Source organism: Aotus nancymaae, unplaced genomic scaffold, assembly GCF_030222135.1.
Source record: "Aotus nancymaae isolate 86718 unplaced genomic scaffold, 86718_ANA_hifiasm-v0.15.2.pri h1tg000053l, whole genome shotgun sequence".
NCBI classification, from domain to species: Eukaryota; Metazoa; Chordata; class Mammalia; order Primates; family Aotidae; genus Aotus; species Aotus nancymaae.
This window is the reverse complement of record NW_026988467.1, coordinates 12,165,956-12,184,565: the sequence shown is the minus strand read 5'-3', so window position 1 is coordinate 12,184,565 and position 18,610 is coordinate 12,165,956. Positions and strand designations below refer to the sequence as shown.

Genomic DNA, 18,610 nt, shown 5'->3' with positions numbered 1-18,610 from the left:
CTTTAAGCCTGGACCCTGTTGGTGGGGACAGAATCCCCCATCTGCTAAGCATCCTCGAATGGGAAGATTGGACTCTCACTGAGTCTAGTGGATTTTTCTGTTTTGACCCATGCCTGGTCCATAACAGCCCCTGAATAATTACCTCCTTGCTGGATGAAGGAAAACAACCATGAGTGAGTGAATGAATGAATGAATCTGTTACTTTTCAGCTGCACGTTCCTCCAACTCATGATGTAGTTCTGTGGGACGATTTACTCCTCCCAAACGTACCACATGCACTCGGAGTCTCTGTGCCTTGACCTGCTCAGCCCCATCCGCCTGAAATGCCTGTGCCTCCTACTCCAACTCATTCATCGTTCGAGGACCAGGTCAAACTGAGCCCCCATGCTCCTTACGTTTCCCCTGAAATGAACTCCTCAGCTGAGTTCATTATTCCCTCTCCCATGTTCTCAGAGCACTCTACATATATACGCCAAGAGCCATCACGGAATTTGGATGGTATTTTGATTACTTACACGTCTTTCTCTCTCTTTGACAGGGACAGTCATCAAGGTTAGGAACTGAATCCCATTCCTCTCCGATACCCCAAATCTAGTGTTCAATAAAAGCCTTTGAAAAGTAAACAGAAAATCCGAGCTTTGCATCCCGGCTGAGTAGGAGATGGGAAGGGACCCCACTGGCTGGGCCCTCTCTCCACTTCTGCTCAAAGCTTTCTTTGAAACATTCTGGGTGAGGTTAGAGGTTTGTTCAATCACATCTCATCCCCCAACACAGCAGAGACCTGGCGTCCCCTGGAGGGACAGAGCGTCTGCTGCCCCGATGGGGTCTGCTTGCCACACCGAAGGACAAATCTCCCCCTCTTCGGACTCCTGGAGCACTCAGAGGTGCCCACGACACCCTCTGTACATTCCCAGGGATGCCTTTGGCTGCTCACGGACCCCACATTGATGTTGAATGTGAGAACAGCAGTGTACACAGCCCTCCAGGGGTCTCATGACAGGGTTCTAGGCCACACCCAGTCCTCAGAATAAGCTCACCACCTGATAGTGGAAAGAAAGAGCAAGGGATACAAAGACCCAGCTACAGAAGCATCTCATCCTGTGAAATAATCCATAAATGGAACCACAGGAGCAACAGGATGGCCCCAAGACCAAATCTCAGCTCTGCCTTTTCTCAGCTTTGCAGGTAACTTCTCTTGCCTCATCTGCAAAATGGGTACAATGGAGCACATGTCTCAGTGTTGTCACGAGGATGAAATGAGACACCGTATACAGGGGCAATGATATCAGTCGTCAATAGCAGATAAGGCCCATGCATTGTGCCAGTGATATATAACTGGTGAAATTGGCCCTGTGTCCTGGTTGGCAAAACTGAGAATATCCTGGAATGTATACGAAGAACCCAGAGTCAGTATATCATGAGCACCCAGCAAACGACAGCTCCCGTGACTATCAGCGCTGGGTTTACACTGCTCCGAAGCTCCCAGGTCACCATTTGTTAAAATGGCTGCTCACATCCTAGGTACAGTCTGGGAGGCTGATTTGAAAGACTAGCTGAAATCGTCTTCACTCCCTGATGATTTTCGCTGTTGTCAGTAGGGAGCCTCCCCTGATGTGACTAATCTCTCTCCATCCCCAGACTGGGGGCTTGAAAGGCACCACTGGCAAAAATCAATCCAAAGCAATTAAATCCCTACCAGGTATGATTGGAACAGGAGCTCGATTGATTGGATGTGCACTGGGATGGGAAACCCTTGCTGATTGGCCTTGTAATACCCCGAGAAAGCCAGCTGCCTCTTCTCAGATTCGACTCCCCATGCACAGCACCCCGAAACCCCATCTTGCAGAACGACTTCTGCAGACAGGCAACCAAAAAGCTGGTTACTCATTGCCCCTCTGGGTCTGCCGGCACTTGGTTCACACATTTATTACGGCGGTTGTCAAGTGGTGTTTTTATTATGGTCGGAGATCTGCGCTGGTCTCACTCCATTGTTCGATCCTTGAGAGGAGGGACTGTTTCTTGTTCGTATTTATACCTTCTTCTTTCAGATGTCTAGCACACACCACAGGCACTGTAGGCAGTCAGGATTTTCCATTACAAATGACCCACAACACAACCAAATTGGATTAAATAACATTATTGGCTCACATAACTGGAAAGTCCCAGGGCAGCTTCTGCAAGCAGACGGAGCATGGCGAAGGGTCTGAAATGAGGTCGCCAATCCCGCTTCCCCCTCTCAGTGTTGGGTCCCTGCTCAGTTGGGCTCTCTCCTCCTGGTGGCAAAGTGGCTGCAAGCAGTTCCAGCCTCACATTCTCCCTTGTTCAAGTTCAATGGGTATGCATGTATCTCTTGGGCAGGGGTCTCAGTCAAAGTCTTATTGTGTCTCTCTATCTTTGCCTGGGTCAAGTGTCTACCTTGCATCAGTCAGTGTGGCCTGGGGACTGTGATGCTCAGCACTCCAGCCCCATGCCCACCTCTGGAGTGAGCCCCAGCTGAACAAAATGGATTAAGGGTGGGGGTGGGTAACTCCCCGGAGGGAAGTCGGAGTAATGGATAGTGAGTGGATAGAGCACAGCAAGGGTCTACTTCAGCGCTCCATGAAGGAAGTAACGAACATTAGTGGGCAGCAGGGCCTTTAGTGGCATTCTCCATGTCTCAGTGATGACATCCCATTGCTGCTCCTGCGTTTGCCATTTCTATTAGGTTGGTGCAAAAATATTTGCAGTTTTTATCCTCTTTCTTTCCTTTCCCTCCCTTCTTTCCTCTTTTTCTTTCTTTTTCCTCCCTTCTTTCCTTCCTTCCCCTCCCTTCCTTCCCCTCCCTTCCTTCCCCTCCCTTCCTTCCCCTTCCTTGCTTCCCCTCCTCCCTCCTTCCCTCCCTCCCTCCCTCCCTCCCTCCCTCCCTCCCTCCCTCCCTTCCTTCCTTCCTTCCTTCTTTCCCAGGGTCTCACTCTGTCACCCAAGCTAGAGTGCACTGCTGCAATCTTGGCTCACTGCAACCTCTGCCTCCTGGGTTCAAGTGATCCTCCTGCCTCAGCCTCCCAAGCAGGTGCATGCGCCACCATGCCCAGCTAATTTTTGTATTTTTAGTAGAGACAGAGTTTCATCATGTTGAGCAGGCGGGTCTCAAACTCCTAACTCAGTTGATCTGTCCACTTCGGCCTCCCACAGTGCTGCAATTACAGGCATGAGACACCGCACCCCACCCGGCTTTGCCATTACTTTCAATGGCAAAAACCGCAATTACTTTTGCGTTCTCTCTTTCCCTTCCTTCACATGCACCAGGGACAAGAGACGAGAGAACACTTAGCAAAACGCTTAGTCTCTCAAATCTGATAAGGAGTAACTGTTTTCATGACCAACCTCAGTGCCAAAAATGCAGACAGATTCTTCATTAACTAGGTTCAGCTTCTTCCAATAATTTATTTTAGGTCTGTTGAGAAAAGACTTTATATTTTCTGTTGATAAACTTTGCTTTGCTTAGATGTATTCTGAGAACACAATTAAATTCCACTCAGCATATGCATGTGTTGAATATGTAGGAATATGTGCATAGTGTGCATGTGCTGTGTCTAAAATGCTTGTACCCAAACAGAAAATACTGATTTTTCTTTCAAATGCCCACGGAATATTTACAAAAGTTGACTGTAGACTGATCCACAAAGAAAATCTCAATAAATTCCAGAAGAAAGTCAATAGGCCTCCCTCTCTGACCATAATGCCAGGAAGAAGAGAAAATATTTTAAAAAAGCATATCCTGGCTCGGCACAGTGGCTCATGCCTGTAATAATCCCAGCACTTTTGGAGGCCGAAGTGGGCAGATAACTTGAGGCCAGGAGTTTGAGACCAGCCTGGCCATTATGGTGAAAACCCATCTCTACTAAAAATACAAAAGTTAGCTGGGAGTGGTGGTGCATGCCTGTAGTCCCAGCTACTCAGGAGGGTGAGGTGAAAGAATCGCTTGAACCCGGGAGGTGGAGTTTGCAGTGAGCTGAGATCGTGCCACTGCACTCCAGCCTGGGTGACAGAGTGAGGCCCTGTCTCAGAAGAGAAAGAAAAGAAGGAAAGGGAAAGGGGAAGGGGAAGAGAAAAGGAGAAAGGAAAGGAAAGAAAGGGAGAGAGAGAGAAAGAAAGAAAGAAAGAGAGAGAGAAAGAAAGAAAGGAAGGAACGAATGAATGGAGAGAGGAAGGAAGAAAGGATGGAAGGGAGGAAGGGAGGGAGGGAAGGAGGGAGAGAGAGGAAGGAAGGAAGGAGGGAGAGAGAGGAAGGAAGAAAGGAAGGAAGGGAGGAAGGGAGGGAGGGAAGGAGGGAGAGAGAGGAAGGAAGGAAGGAAGGGAGAGAGAGACGGGAAGGAAGGAAAGAAGGAGGGAAGGAAGGAAGGAAGGAAATAAAAAAGGCCTATCTTGCTACTCTTGCATGGCACCTGGAGAAGGAACAGAGGGTCTCGGCCTGGGGAGCAGAGGTCCTTCCTGCTCTTGTTCGGGGTGACTGCTGTAAGTACCACCATGTTCTTCATGTAACCCTGAGCAGCAGCAGCCCTGTGTGGGAGGGATTCTGTGCCAGGACAAAGATGACCAGGGAGAAACATCCAGGTGTGGCTTCCTGGCAGAACAGTCCCACTGCCGCCTCCTAATCCTTTCCGTTACTGACATCTGAAGGTTGATAATCGGAGCGCTAAGGGAAATAGTGGGAACAGGAGAAGTAGTGGGAATGCTTTAGACACGCAGAAAAATCTAGAAGGACAAGTAATCCCACCCTCCTTATTAGCTCAAGCAACTGATCACAGCTGTGATAGAGAAAAGACATGGACAGATAAGGGCTTTTGATATCAGGCTATCCTGATGGCCTTGAAATACCAGAAGCACATTCTAATTAGATTCAGAGTAGGTGAGTGATAATCAGATTTGGGATCAGATCAGGGTTAAATTAAGCAGTGAATGAAAGAAGTTAAAGATTAAGGAGATCTATACCTTCCCTCCACTTCTCAGAAAGGATTTGAGCCGGATTTTCAAAAATGCACAGTCATGTAGATAGTGGTTAAGAGCCTGGACCTCAGGATCAAAGAGAATTAGGTTTAAACCCCAGCTCTGCCACTTCCTGCCACGTCACCGTGGGCCAGTCACCTACCTCTGATTTCTCATCTGTGAAATGGAGGTCAAAATAGTTCCTGCACATGGCAGGCTTATTGGAGGGTAAAACAGATCAGACACCTGACCAGTGCTTGGTACAGAATGTGCGCTGAGTGGTTACTTAGAATTGCAGTTCTCAATACACTGAAGATGAGAAATGTTATCTCATGGATCTTCACAGGATGTACAAGATGAGAGGCCAGGAACAACCTCTGTCATGATATCTCTCCAGTAAATTCATTGGTGAGTCACAGGGGCCGTTTGGTTAAGGCATCTCAATGCAAGCCAGCGGAATAAGAATGCAAATATAAAAGGGATTTGGGTATTTTTCAACCTGCCTCTAAATTTGTATCCTTTTAAGCATCTTGTCTTCAATTCTAGCAATGTCAATACTTAGTTGTGTTCAGAGATCTATTTTTAAGGGAGAAGCAGAATTGAATCGAATACTTGTACATGAACGTTTCCAGCTGCATTACTCACAGCAGCCAAAGGTGGACACGACCCAAATGTCTGTCAACTAACGAATGGACAAACGAGATGTGGCATATTGGCCAGGCGCGGTGGCTCATGCCTGTAATCTTTGGGATTACACTTTGGGAGGCTGAGGCGGGTGGATTACCTGAGGTCAGGAGTTCGAGACCAGCCTGGCCAACATGGCAAAACCCCATCTCTACTAAAAATGCAAAAATTAGCTGGGAGTGGTGGCGGGTGCCTGTAATCCCAGCTACTCAGGAGGCTGAGGCAGGAGAATTGCTTGAACCCGGGAGGTGGAGGTTGCAGTGAGCCAAGATGGCGCCATTGCACTCCAGCCTGAGAAATAGAGTGAGACTCCGTCTCAAAAAAAAAAAAAAAAAAAAAGTGGCATACCCATGTCACACAATTTTATTCCATCATAAAAAAGGAATGAAGTACTGATCCACGCTACAACATGGATAAAGCATTATGCTAAGTTATGAAAGAAGCCAGACACAAAAGCCCAATATTGTACAATTCCATTTACATGAAATTGACAGAATAGGCAAATCTATATAGATGGAAGGTGGATGAGTGGGTGGCTGTGGCTGGGAAGTACGGGGAGGATAAGAAATGACTACTCACAGGTACAGAGTATCTTTTGGGGGTGATGAAAATGCTCTAAAATTGGTGAGGAGTGAGTGTGAATTGTACTCTTTAAATGGGTGAATTGTATGGGATGTGAATTATATCTCAAGAAAGCTGTTACAAAAAGAAAAATAAAAAAAGGCCACTCTTGCCATCAGCCATGCTTAAATCTGGCAGGCTAGACTCTGAATTAAAACAGCTGGGGTGCTTTTACCCAGACGATGAGTAAAATAGCCTATGGGAAAATAAAGTGACAAAACATTTCATTGGGAGAAAGTCACCGAAATTCTTTTTTTTTTTTTTTTTTGAGATAGAGTCTCGCTCTGTTGCCCAGGCTGGAGTGTAGTGGCGCGATCTTGGCTCACTGCACTCTCAACCTCCTGGGCTCAAGCAATCCTCCTGCCTCAGCCTCAGGAGTAGCTGTGAACACAAGCGTATGCCACCGTGCCTGGCTAAATTTTGTATTTTTAGTAGAGAGGGGGTTTCACTATATTGCTTAGGCTGGTCTTAAGCTTAGGCTGGTCTTGAACTCCTGAGCTCAAGTAATGCTCCCACCTCAGCCTCCCAAAGTGGTGGGATTACAGGTGTGAGCCACCACGCCCGGCCAGCACTGAGTGAGTGACATACATTAATTTGTTCTAGCCTCCTCACACCCTCCGAAGGAAGTACTGCGACCCCTGTTTTGCAAAGGAGAAAACTGTGTCAGAGAAGCAAAACGCCTTGTGCGAGGTCACACAGCTAGTCACTTGACCCCAAGTCCAACGGATTCCAGAGTCTGTGCTGTCCACCTTCACGCGTGGTGGGCTCCCTTCCCTCCCCTGACATCCAACCCCAAGCCCCTCCTGGTGCATTGATGCTCATGTTCTCCTATTTGGAGTGCAAATTGGTATCCTCTGCAGAAAACCCTGTATGTGGTTGAAGATCATTTCCAAAGCATCTTTCAGCTTCCTCTGCTTAATTAAGCAACTCCAATTCACGCACCTCCCAAGGAGAAGCACCAAATGATGACAACAGAGGATGAATTCTGAGTTCTGACTGAACTGCAAAATCTCCGCACCAGCCCAGCAACACACATATGCTCATCTTTATCCTGGAAGAATGGGCACAATGACCATTGTCCTTATGAGAATAATCCAAGATTTAGGAAACATGTGAAAAGTACAAGTTCCTCCTTTGCAGAAGGTCATTGACCATTTATTCCCCAAAATGCAAAGACTGTGTGACTGCATGACACTTACTGAATTGCTGAGCTACCAAAAGAGAAATAAAATATGGAATGGCAATGTTTTATACTAATGAACATAGTGTTCATATTAATGACCATTTATATGACTGTCTTGGGGAGCAGTTGAAAGGGAAAAAAGTGTCTTTAGAGCAGACGCACATATGTATACATTAATTCCCAGTCCTTTGTAATGTCTTTAGCGATGCCACTTATGGAAATACTGACTCCTTCTTCAATATTCCTTAGCATTTGCCTGGGCATGGTGGCTCATGCCTATAATCCCAGCATTTTGGGAGGCCGAGGTGGGCGGATCATCTGAGGTCCGAAGTTCGAGACCAGCCTGACCAACATGGAGAAACCCCATCTCTACTAAAAATACAAAATTAGCCAGGCATGGTGGCGCATGCCTGTAATCCCAGCTACTCAGGAGGCTGAGGCAGGGGAATTGCTTGAACCTGAGAGGTGGAGGTTGCGGTGAGCTGAGATTGTGCCATTGTACTCCAGCCTGGGCAATAAGAGTGAAACTCCATCTCTCTCTCTCTCTCTCTCTCTCTCACACACACACACACACACACACCACACAAATCCTTAGCACTGAATCTTCACCTATCTTTAAAGAAACCCCTAGGGTTGGTGCAGTTCAAGCTCACACTTAAGCATGAACATATAGGACCTATCTAAGCAGGGAATATGTATTCTTCACATTTATTTAATAACGCATGCAGGGAAAGTTATTTCTGGTCTTCCCTTCCCCTCTTTTCACCCCTCCCCAATTTCTATGCCCATTATCCTCCCAAGAGCTGCAGCCTCTCTGAGCACCCTCAGAGCCTGATTTCATAGCACAGGCCCTTGCAATAACTACTACGTAACTTAAACCTAAGCCCCCAAGGATGTAAATCACATTATTACTCACCTGCCATATCCCAATGTCACATTCCAATTACTAATGTGCTCCTTGTCAGTAACATAAGTAGTAAATGTACCATCATTTTGGTGGCTTATTGAAAAATCAATCCCTCCACCGAAATGCTTTGACAGTAGCTCTGTAAGCAGACGCTCCTTCTGTTTCAAGGAGGGGGGAACAGCCTTCCTCCTCTCTTTCCCCTGGAAACTTCTATTCTAATTACATAGGCTGACAGGTTAGTGCGGTTGGAAGACTTTAGCGGTGGTTCCAAATTCCAGCCCTGCTATTGCCCACGTGCACTTGAGTAAGCTCCGTCTGATTTCAGTATTTTCATTTGTGAAATGGGATTTTCACTGCGTTATGTAAAGTGCTCAGCATGTAGGAGCTGTTCAGCGTGAGCTAGTTCCCTTTCCTGTGCAGAACGGCCACCAGGTTTGCGTTCCGCAGGCCAAGAGCAGGGAAGACCCTATAACATTTCACCCAAGTCATGGGTACCGGCCTGGCTGATCAGATGATCAAATGATCACGTCAGTGACCCGACCCATCTCATTGCAAGACTACACTTGGTCACCTGTGCTCCATCCAACTGGGTGGCAGATGAGTCAGAGAATGAGGCGCAAAGACTTTTAAGGGTGGAGTTGGATGTATGTTGCTGGAGTGGTGTTGGGCCGAGCTGGGGGTGTGGTCTTAACAAAAAAATGACAAAAGGCAGCAATTTAACTTTCATGCAAGGTGCAAATTCACTTAGAAACTCCTTATCAGCAGGACTGGGGAAGGATAATTCCACCCAGAACAAAATGCAATAGATAAAAATAACTTCAGTGTCTCAGGGAGACAGACATTAAGGCAAGGAACTATAGAGGGGAGTGCATTCTGTTCTCAAAGTCATAATCAGTTTAGCAGGTTGGAAACAGGCTGCTCACAGCCCTGGTAAATTCTCCAGCCATGCTTCCTAGACTCCCGTCGGCTCAGGGCTAAATTAAAAACAACAGTCCTTCCTTCCACCCACCTCCTCCACACGCCAGGTCTGTTTGTGTTCCTGGAATAATTGCACCTGTGTGTCCTTCCAATCCACCTCCACAGCCAGGTGAGCTCCAGCCCACAAAACCATTTAGTGTTACTATTTCTGAAAGCCTGCTCCTTGAGAATATTGGCTGGACCCTAACAAGCTCAGAAACATTGGAACGGCTGGGAACTAATGTCTCTGCCATCCTGAATTGGGTCTCCCATTGTATGAAAGAGCTACTTCCCCCCGCTTTAGGAACTAGGGGAGGTGCTATGGTTTGTCCCCATCCAAACTCATGTTGAAATCTGATGCCCAGTGTGGCTGTGTAGGGAGGTGCAGCCTAGTGGCAGGTGTTTGGGTCATGAAAGTGGATTTCTCCTTGAATGTTTGCTGCCCCCCATGCTCATGGGAGTGAGCGAGGTCTCACTCTGGTGAGACTGGATTAGTTCTCATGGAAATGGATTAGCTCCTGCAAGAATGGGTTGTTACAAAGCCAGGACACTCCTCAGGTTTTGTCCTTCACATGTGTCTGCATCCCCTTTGACTTCTCCACCATGTGACACTAAAAAGTCCTCACCAGAAGCCAGGGTCATGCCCTTGAACTTTTCAGCCTGCAAAACCGTGAGCTAAATAAACCTCTTTTCTGTAGAAACTACCCAGTCTCGGGTATTCTGTTATAACAATGCAAAGTGAGCTAACACAAGAGGTGACTGAAATGCTGCAAAGGAGAGCCCTATATGCAAGAGTCTTCCATAACACCCGGGGCACTCAGAGGCTGTCTTAGGCACCATGGTAGCTGGAAGGACTCGTCCACATGAGAGCTCAACAAGCATTTGTTGGGTAAGTCCCTGTTCTCTGTGCCTCAGTTTCTGCATCTGTCAGATGAGAAGCCTCACTCACAAAGGGCCAGATGGTCTAACTGGGGGCAAGTCTAGGATTGTCATGGAACTGAGACCACTGGTCCTCTGATGGCCCTCTAGGTGAGCTGGTAAAGGGTCTTCCACATGCAATGTACATGGGGCCATGTACGTTGTCCCTGCCTGAGACTCTGCAACTTCTCTGGGATTCAAATCCAGGCCAATATGACCCAGAAGCACACCTCCATCCTCTCACTTCACGTTGCCTTCCCTCTTCCTCTGATCATTCTTCCTTGGCCAAGGGTGGTCCACAGGCCACTGGTCCCCATCGGCTGTGGTGTCTTGGTCCCATGGGAGCTCTTGAAGTGAATGGAGAACTTCTGTACTAGCACCAATATGGGCCAAGTTGCCACAAGCCAGGCCCCCAGGCTTCCGTGAGCAGCCTGATTCTGGGTCAGTGGTGGAACTGGCTGGGAGAGGGGCTGGGAGACAGAGCTGGGGCCGGGGGCTGTCACTAAGTTGCAGGGGATCATGCACCAGATTAAGGGCACTGCTGCACTTTGTTCATGCTGTTTCCTCTGTCGTCTGGAATGTTCTTCCCCCCACTGAGAGGCAGGACAGTGTGGGAGTAAGAGGCAGACTGAGGGGTTCAAATCCCACCCCGACCACCTGCATTCACTCTGCAGCTTTGGCACACAAGCTGTGCCTTAGATGCCCCATCTGAGAAATGGGGATGAAGATCATTGCCATCTCACGCAGTGGGGTGAGGATTCCATGAGTCAGAGGGTGTGCACCACTTAGAACAACGCCTGGCACCCACGAGGTGCCATTGGCAGGTTCGTGCTTGCTCCTTAGGTCTCCTCTGTCCCCTCCCACTGGATGCCCTTCCTGGCCACTGCAGCCCCTCATCTGTGCCCCCCTGCCCTGGGTACCTTCTCATCATAGCAGTCGTGACACCATGTTGTGATCACTCCATGAACCACCCCTGCCACTGCAGGTCCCTGGGGGAGGGACCTAGTCTGGTTCACCCGGAATTCTCAGTGCCCAGGCACAATACCCCCATCTTCCAGAAGAGTCTGTGAAAGGAATGAGGACTGCGCCTGGATTTTGGAGTGCGCCAGATGAAGTCACATCTCAGCTCCGCCCATTCCCTAGATCTGTGGTTCTAGGGGATTCATTTCTCCTTCCAGAATCTCAGGTTCCTTATCTGGGAAATGAATGTAAAGTCTGGCTCAGTGCTGCTCAAACTTCTAAGAGCACAGGAATCGCCTGAGGATCGGGTTAAAGCACAGATTTGGATTCAGCAGGTCTGGGAGGGGTCTGAGAACCCGCACTTCCAACAAGCTCCTAGGGAGGCCCTTGCTGCTGGCGCAGGGACCACACTGAGTAGCCTGGCACACAGGGACATGCAATCAAAGCTAAATCATAACGTTATTATGTGGGCAGTAAAAGGGATGTTTCTGATTATAGAAGTTGCAATCCATACCCCAGAGCCCCGTGCCTCATTTCAAAGTCACTTCTCCAAGGCTTGCACTTGTCATCTCCTGCCAGTGGCGTGAGCCCTGGGCAAGTGAACCCTGCGAGACCATCTGGCCCTTTGGAAGTCTGCCCAGCACTGCTAGTCCTGGCATGGGCAGAGGCTGAAAGCGCTGACCAAGCCTCGACAGTGGGAAGAAGCAGGGAGGGGCAGGGCCTGCAGGTGGGGAGGGGGCTGGGCCTTTTGACGAGGGAACATCACAGAGCTGCTGCCCTCCAGGAAGGACCCGGCTCTGGTTCCGCCTCATTCACAGGCCTGGCACCGTCTGGCCACCACACAGCTGACTCAGGCTGCTGAAATCCCCATTCAAGATCAGCTGGGCTGAGGCATGGAAAGCCTGCTGCGTCCACACCTGCTGGGCCTCAGCCCATGTCTTAGGGCCACCTGGATCCCACCTTCTACTCAGGGCCCGGGAAAGCCAAAGTCAAATGCAAACCCCTGGAGCTGTCCAGGTGCCACGTCCAGTTAGACAGCCCCGAGGTGGAGGGAGACGGGAGGACAGGGAGATAGGGATGCAGAGAAGGAGGAGAGCCAGGGAGACCCCCAAGATCCAGACTTTACATTTGTTTCCCAGGTGAGGAACCTGAGATTCTGGAAGGAGAAACAAATTGGCTAGAACCACAGATCTAGGGAGTGGGTGGAGCTGAGATGTGACTTCATTTGTCTCATTCCAAAGCCCAGGTGCAGTCCTCATTCCTTTCACAAACTCTTCTGGAGCACGTGGGTATCATGCCTGGGCCCTGAGGATTCTGGGCAAACAGACTAGGTTGCTCCCCCAGGGACCCGCAGTGGCAGGGGTGGCTCATGGAGTGATCACGACATAGTGTGATGACTGCTATGATGAGCAGGTGCCCAGTGTCAGGAAGAGCTGACATCTCTTGAGCTAGTCTATGCACTGGGCGCTGTTCTCCCTGCTGCACTGGCAATCACTCATTCGGGCGGGCCCTGCCATCCCACTTCATGGCTGAGAAGATGGAGGCCCAGAGGGGATAAGGCAATGCCCAGGGAGAAGCGGGAAGAGCCAGGATTCAAGGCCCTTGGCACAGTGACCACGAAGTCCTGGCTCCTAGCTCTGACCAGAGTTGAAGCCCCAGCATGGTGACCCCAAAGGCCTCGCTCCTGGCTCTGACCAGGATTCAAGGCCCTTAGCAGTAACCCTGACTGGACACCACAGATGAGCCTCCAATGAGGGGGTGCCTGTGTTCCTGCCTGCACACCTTTGCTGGCTCCATAGGTCCTCTGCATGGCATCCTTCTCTCAGGCCCCAGGTTGGTCCCTGGGATGGGGCCTGGGGTGTTTGAGATTCTGCTCCAGGGGCTATCCCAGGGGTGGGGCAGCTGAAGGCTGGTAGCCGGGGAGTGAGTGTCACCACCACCACGGAAGGGAGCCCCTAGCTGTGGGACACGAGGGGCCCAGTGCACACTGGCTTTACAGATATTATCCCATCAGCTGGTGTCTTGGGCAGTGGTCCCCTGGGCAGGCCCAGGCTCAATGTGATAAGAAGTTAACATGGCTGGGCGCCGTGGCTCACGCCTGTAATCCCAGCACTTTGGGAGGCCGAGGCGGGCAGATCACAAGGTCAAGAGATTGAGACCATCCTGGTCAACATGGTGAAACCCCATCTCTACAAAAAAAATACAAAAATTAGCTGGGCATGGTGGCATGTGCCTGTCATCCCAGCTACTCGGGAGGCTGAGGCAGGAGAATTGCTTAAATCCAGGAGGTGGAGGTTGCAGTGAGCCGAGATAGTGCCACTGCACTCCAGCCTGGTGCCTGGTGACAGAGCAAGACTCTGTCTCAAAAAAAAAAAGAAGCTAACACTCCAGGGACCCAGATAGCTGCTCCATCCTGGTGTGCTTAGAAGCAGAGCATCTCCCTAATACAGCTGCAGAGACCTCTAGGAGGGGAGAGGTGGGCTGGGCACTGCAAGGGATCAGCGCCAAGGACTGACACATCTGACAGTGGAAGGGCCAACCTGACAAAGCCACAGTTATTCCAGCCCGGGGGGTCTCCCCAAAGCCTGCTCTGAGCCCAGCACTGTGCAGGCTCCGGAGGACACAGAGTGAGGAAAGGCTGCGTGCTGCCTCTCAGGTGCTGTGAGAGGCCCTTGGAACCACACCCCAAATGGGGAAATAGGTTTCCTTCTGAGAGCTGGGCTAGGAAAGCAATATAAAACTTCCAGAGCCTGGGACTCAGGGAGGTCCACCTGCCTAAGAAAGGGATCTGGTGGCGAGGGTGGCAGGGCCACCTTCCTCAGGCAGGTGGCAGCCTCTCCCTTATCATCTTTGTGGGACTTTCTGGGTGAAACCTCTCCTGGAAGAGAGCCACTCGTTCAAACACATTCTGCTTGCCCGGTCTGTGTCACGCATCATGCTGGGTGTTGGAGCTACGAAAAAAGACGTGGCCCCGTCCTCAAGTTTGCAACAGTGAAAGCAAATGCACGTCTGTTGGCCGCGGCGGTGAGGTGGAAGCGGGTGAGGATGGCTGCTTGGGTTCAAACTCTTGCTCTGCTTATTATCTGAGTAACCGTGGGCAAGTTGCCCGACCTCTCTAGGCCTCGTTTTTCTCATCTGTAAAATGGCCGTGATGTTATGTCATGTGAGCCTCCTTGCATTGGGGTCTGAGGATTTAACAAGATACAGTCTATTTGCCTTAAACACATCACAGATGACCAACCTCACACGTGGTTGGTCAATAAGGGACTGTGGTCGGTAAACGCTGAGGTCATGTTGGTTTGTGAGTCATCTTCCCCAGCACAGTCACGTTTTGAAGTAATCAGAAGCATGCTTTCTCAAAATTAGAAAAAGCATAAGTAGTATATGAAGATCTTAACATCCTCGCCCAAAAAAAGGTAGAAAATCTACCCAAGTGCCTTTCTTTATTGCAAGCATAGCTGATTTAGTGACTTCCAGAACGGCTGCTAAGCTATCTGGGGGAGCCGGAAGGTGGAAAAACTCAAAATGCTTCCGCTGCTATGGAAACAATGGATGAATGATAAAGGCAACGGTCGGGATTCGATTTTTAATTTTGATGGAAATGGTCTCTATCAGAAGCAACTGCCCTCCGGGATCAACATCTTGAAAGAGAAAGCACAGGCCCCTAAATGCGTCCTTTCGGGCAGCATAGAGATACCGACAGGAAGGCCAGGTACAGATTCAGCCGCGCCAGTATTCTTCTAGGGAGTTTCATTGTTTTTGAATGTTCTCTGGTTACAAAATTCCCAAAGTTTGGGAATGATCATCCCCAACGCTATTCCCGTAAGTCCCGCTATTCTGGGTGCATGACTTTATAGACCGAGGGGTTTCTGGGAACACACACAGGACAAGAGAGTAGAAGCTTTATGTTAATGTGCTCAGCACAGAGCCTGGAATGTGGCAAACATTGAAAAATGTTAGCTGTAAATGTTATTGCTATTACTGTTGATGAGGATGATGATGATTAGAATTTATAACAGATGGTGGTCAGAAACACTCAAATGAGGGCAGCAGAGTTCAGCCGGAACCTCAGCGTGGCAGTGACCCTGTGACTCGGGTTACCACTTCTTGGGATCAGTCAGCACTTCACGACACCCACTGTGGACCAGGCACTGGACCAAGCACTGCGCACCAGGCACTGCGGACCAGGCACTGAGGACCAGGCACTGCGCACCAGGCACTGGACCAGGCACTGCGGACCAGGCACTGCGGACCAGGCACTGCAGACCAGGCACTGGACCAAGCACTGCCCACCAGGCACTGCGCACCAGGCACTGTGGACCAGGCACTGTGCACCAGGCACTGGACCAGGCACTGCGCACCAGGCACTGCAGACCAGGCACTGAGCACCAGGCACTGAGGACCAGGCACTGTGAAATGCCCTTGCAACTTGAGCAGAATCAACGATGGCCATTGCGGGAGGCAGATATTACTTATCACACCGCACTTTCCCCTGGGAGTGGCCGAACAAGGGGAGCTCAGCCACTCTAGTCTCGGTTCGCTGGTCTGTAAAATGAGGGTAGGGGCTGGATGATCCCAGGGCCTCCAGCCTCAATTCCCAGTGACTGCTCCTGCCCTGGTCCCTGCTTCCTGGAGCCACAGCATCTGGCCCCTCTAGCCAGCCCCCTCCATGCACTTGGGACTCTCCCTTCCCTTCGAAACTTCCCCAGCTTTTGTTTTCAAGGTGCTCCCAAGACACACCACACAGATGTCTCCACCAACTCTGCCTGGGTGCAGCCCGAGGAAGAGGATGCAAATGCCCCCGCTTGCATGGCCCTTGATGAAGTGCCAGCCTGGCGAGATGATGTATAGTGCAGGGGATGGACGGCGACGTTTTAATCACTCACAGGGAGAGCGGGCAGCTGCCTAATGGAACTGTCGGTCTTGCTGACAGTTGACATCTGTAGCTTCAGACTTTAAGAGTCGATGTTCGTGTTCCTCACTTTGTGCCTCCCGCTGAACTTCAAAACAAAGCCTTCTTGCACTCCGCGCACGTGCCTACAGAGGGAGCTGTTGCTTTCCTGGGCAAGGAGTCATCTTTGGTTAGCAATGATAATTGGCTCCAATTTTCCTGACTTCCTCTCCACTTGCCAGCTTGTGTCTACCCCGTCCTTGAAATACCTCTGTGGTAGGCAAAGTGTTGGGCATACTGCACCCATTTTACAGATGAGAAAACTGAGGCCCAGAGAGATAAAACTCAGGCTGACACCAAATCAGAGGCAGAGCTAGAACTGAGTCTCCTCACTCTGGCAGCTTTTCCTTCCTGGGACATCCCAAGTTCTGAACTTGGTGACATCATCTTGGGGAGAAGGAGAAGGTCAGAGAAAGGCAGCAAAACAGAGGAAAGACGAGAGAGGAGAGCTTAGAAGGCAGAGGAGAGGCTCAGAGATGTGTGGGAAGGAAGAAGCCCCAGGAGGGAAGAAGGAGCACACCCTAGGTGGGGAACTGCTCTCTTGCCTGGTCCTCAAATTTGCATGTGTTTTTCACGTGACATTCATTTATTCATTGAACTAGTATGTATTGAGCGCTTTCTATGTTCCAGGTTGTTTTTTTTTGAAATAGAGTTTTGCTCTTGTTACCCAGGCTGGAGTGCAATGGCGCAATCTCGGCTCATGGCAGCCTCCGCCTCCTGGGTTCAAGTGATTCTCCTGCCTCGCCTCAGCCTCCCGAGTAGCTGGGATTACAGGCATCACCACCATGCCCAGCTAACTTTGTATTTTTAGTAGAGTTGGGGTTTCTCCACGTTGGTGAGGCTGGTCTTGAACTCCTGACCTCAGATGATCGGCCCACCTCGGCCTCCCAATTTTTTTTTTTTTGAGACAAGGTCTTGCTCTGTCTCCCAGGATGGAATGCAGTGGCGCGATCATAGTTCGAGTGATCCTCTCACCTCAGCCTCCCGAGTAGCTAGGACGACAGGTGTGCACCATACCTGGCTAATTTTTAAAAACATTTTGTAGAGACGAGGTCTCAAAATTTTGCCCAGGCTGATCTCCAACTCCGGGCCTCAACTGATCCTCCCACCTAGGCCTCCCAAAGCGGTGGGATTACAGGCGTGAGCCACTGTGCCCCTGCCCCAGGTACTGTCCTAGGTACTGGGAATGCTGCACTGAATGAAACAGACCATGATCCTGGTATCGTGGAACGGATTTGGGTGCGGGAGGCTGATGGGTAAAGACATACAGCAGTAGTGTGCTCCTAAACTCTCTTCTTACCCGAGGACTACACAGATGCAGATGTACAGAGCTCACTGCGGACCCAAGGTAAGGACTGGAGTATGGAGGTGGGAGTCAAAACAGCAGGCACCTCCCAGGCCTGCTACACCTTTTGCGCTACAACCCTCCTTCAATTTCAACAATAAAATGAAGATGGCTGCCTTGAGGCTCTGGGCAGAGCAAGGGAAACACAGCCAGCGTCTGTTCCTCTCAGGCCTCGGCTGGAGCCAGTGGAGGTTGGCCACTGTCGCCCCTGAGCTTGTGGCCACCCTGCTTTGATTGATATTGACAACTTCAGAGGCCCTTGGCGGGCCCAGGCAGCTGGCGACTCTGATGTCTATGAGATCAGTGTGCGGCATAAATCTGACAGCTCAAATTCTGGAATTGCATAAGCTTTTAAACAGATTGCCGGCATATCTTTTATTTTTATTGTGCCAGAAACATAAACGAAAACAGTGATGACTTGTCCCTCAATAAACAGAAGCAGTAAACGAAAAGGGGAGAAGAAAAAATCACTCCCCATTTTACATTCCCTGAGCCTACTTCTCGCTGTGACTTAGAGCAGGTTGTAAAAAGCCCATTTAGAGGGGGCTGCACGTACCTCCTGCTGCCCCTCACTCCCTGCCAGGGGCTGTGGTATCAGCCAGACCCAGGTTCATATGTGGGTCTGCTGCTTGCTGGCTGTGTGGCCTCAAATCAGTCCCTTAACCTCTCTGGACCACAGTCACCTTTCTGTACAGGAACAATAAAGTCAATAAAGGCGGAAATGCTTAAGTTACTGCCTGGCAGGTAGAAGGCGCTCAGGAGATTCAACAGTTATCATCACTGTGGTTTAGTGTTTTTGTCAGCTGCAAAATGAGGATGCTAACTCCCCCCCACTCACCCATCCATCTATCCACTACTCGTTTCTTCATTCATCCATCTCCCCATCCATCTATCCATTAACCACTCATTTATACATCCATCCACCCGTCCCTCACCCACCAAACCACCAACTCATCCACTCACCCATCCACCCGTTCACCACCTACTCACTCATCCAAGCATCTACCCACCCACCCAACCCACAAACCAACCAGGCACTATGGCGGGATGCTGGACAACCCACTGAGATTCCTGACCGTGAAGGTGGCACCTTCTCAGGCTGCCCTACCAACCTGGTGG

At 50.0% G+C, this 18,610-nt stretch overlaps 1 protein-coding gene across 1 annotated transcript in view; it reads right to left on the bottom strand.

Annotated features, from left to right (window-relative positions):
- KAZN (kazrin, periplakin interacting protein) overlaps positions 1-18,610 on the bottom strand; it is a 1,270,084-nt gene that overhangs the window by 252,075 nt on the left and 999,399 nt on the right. The window lies entirely within an intron of this gene.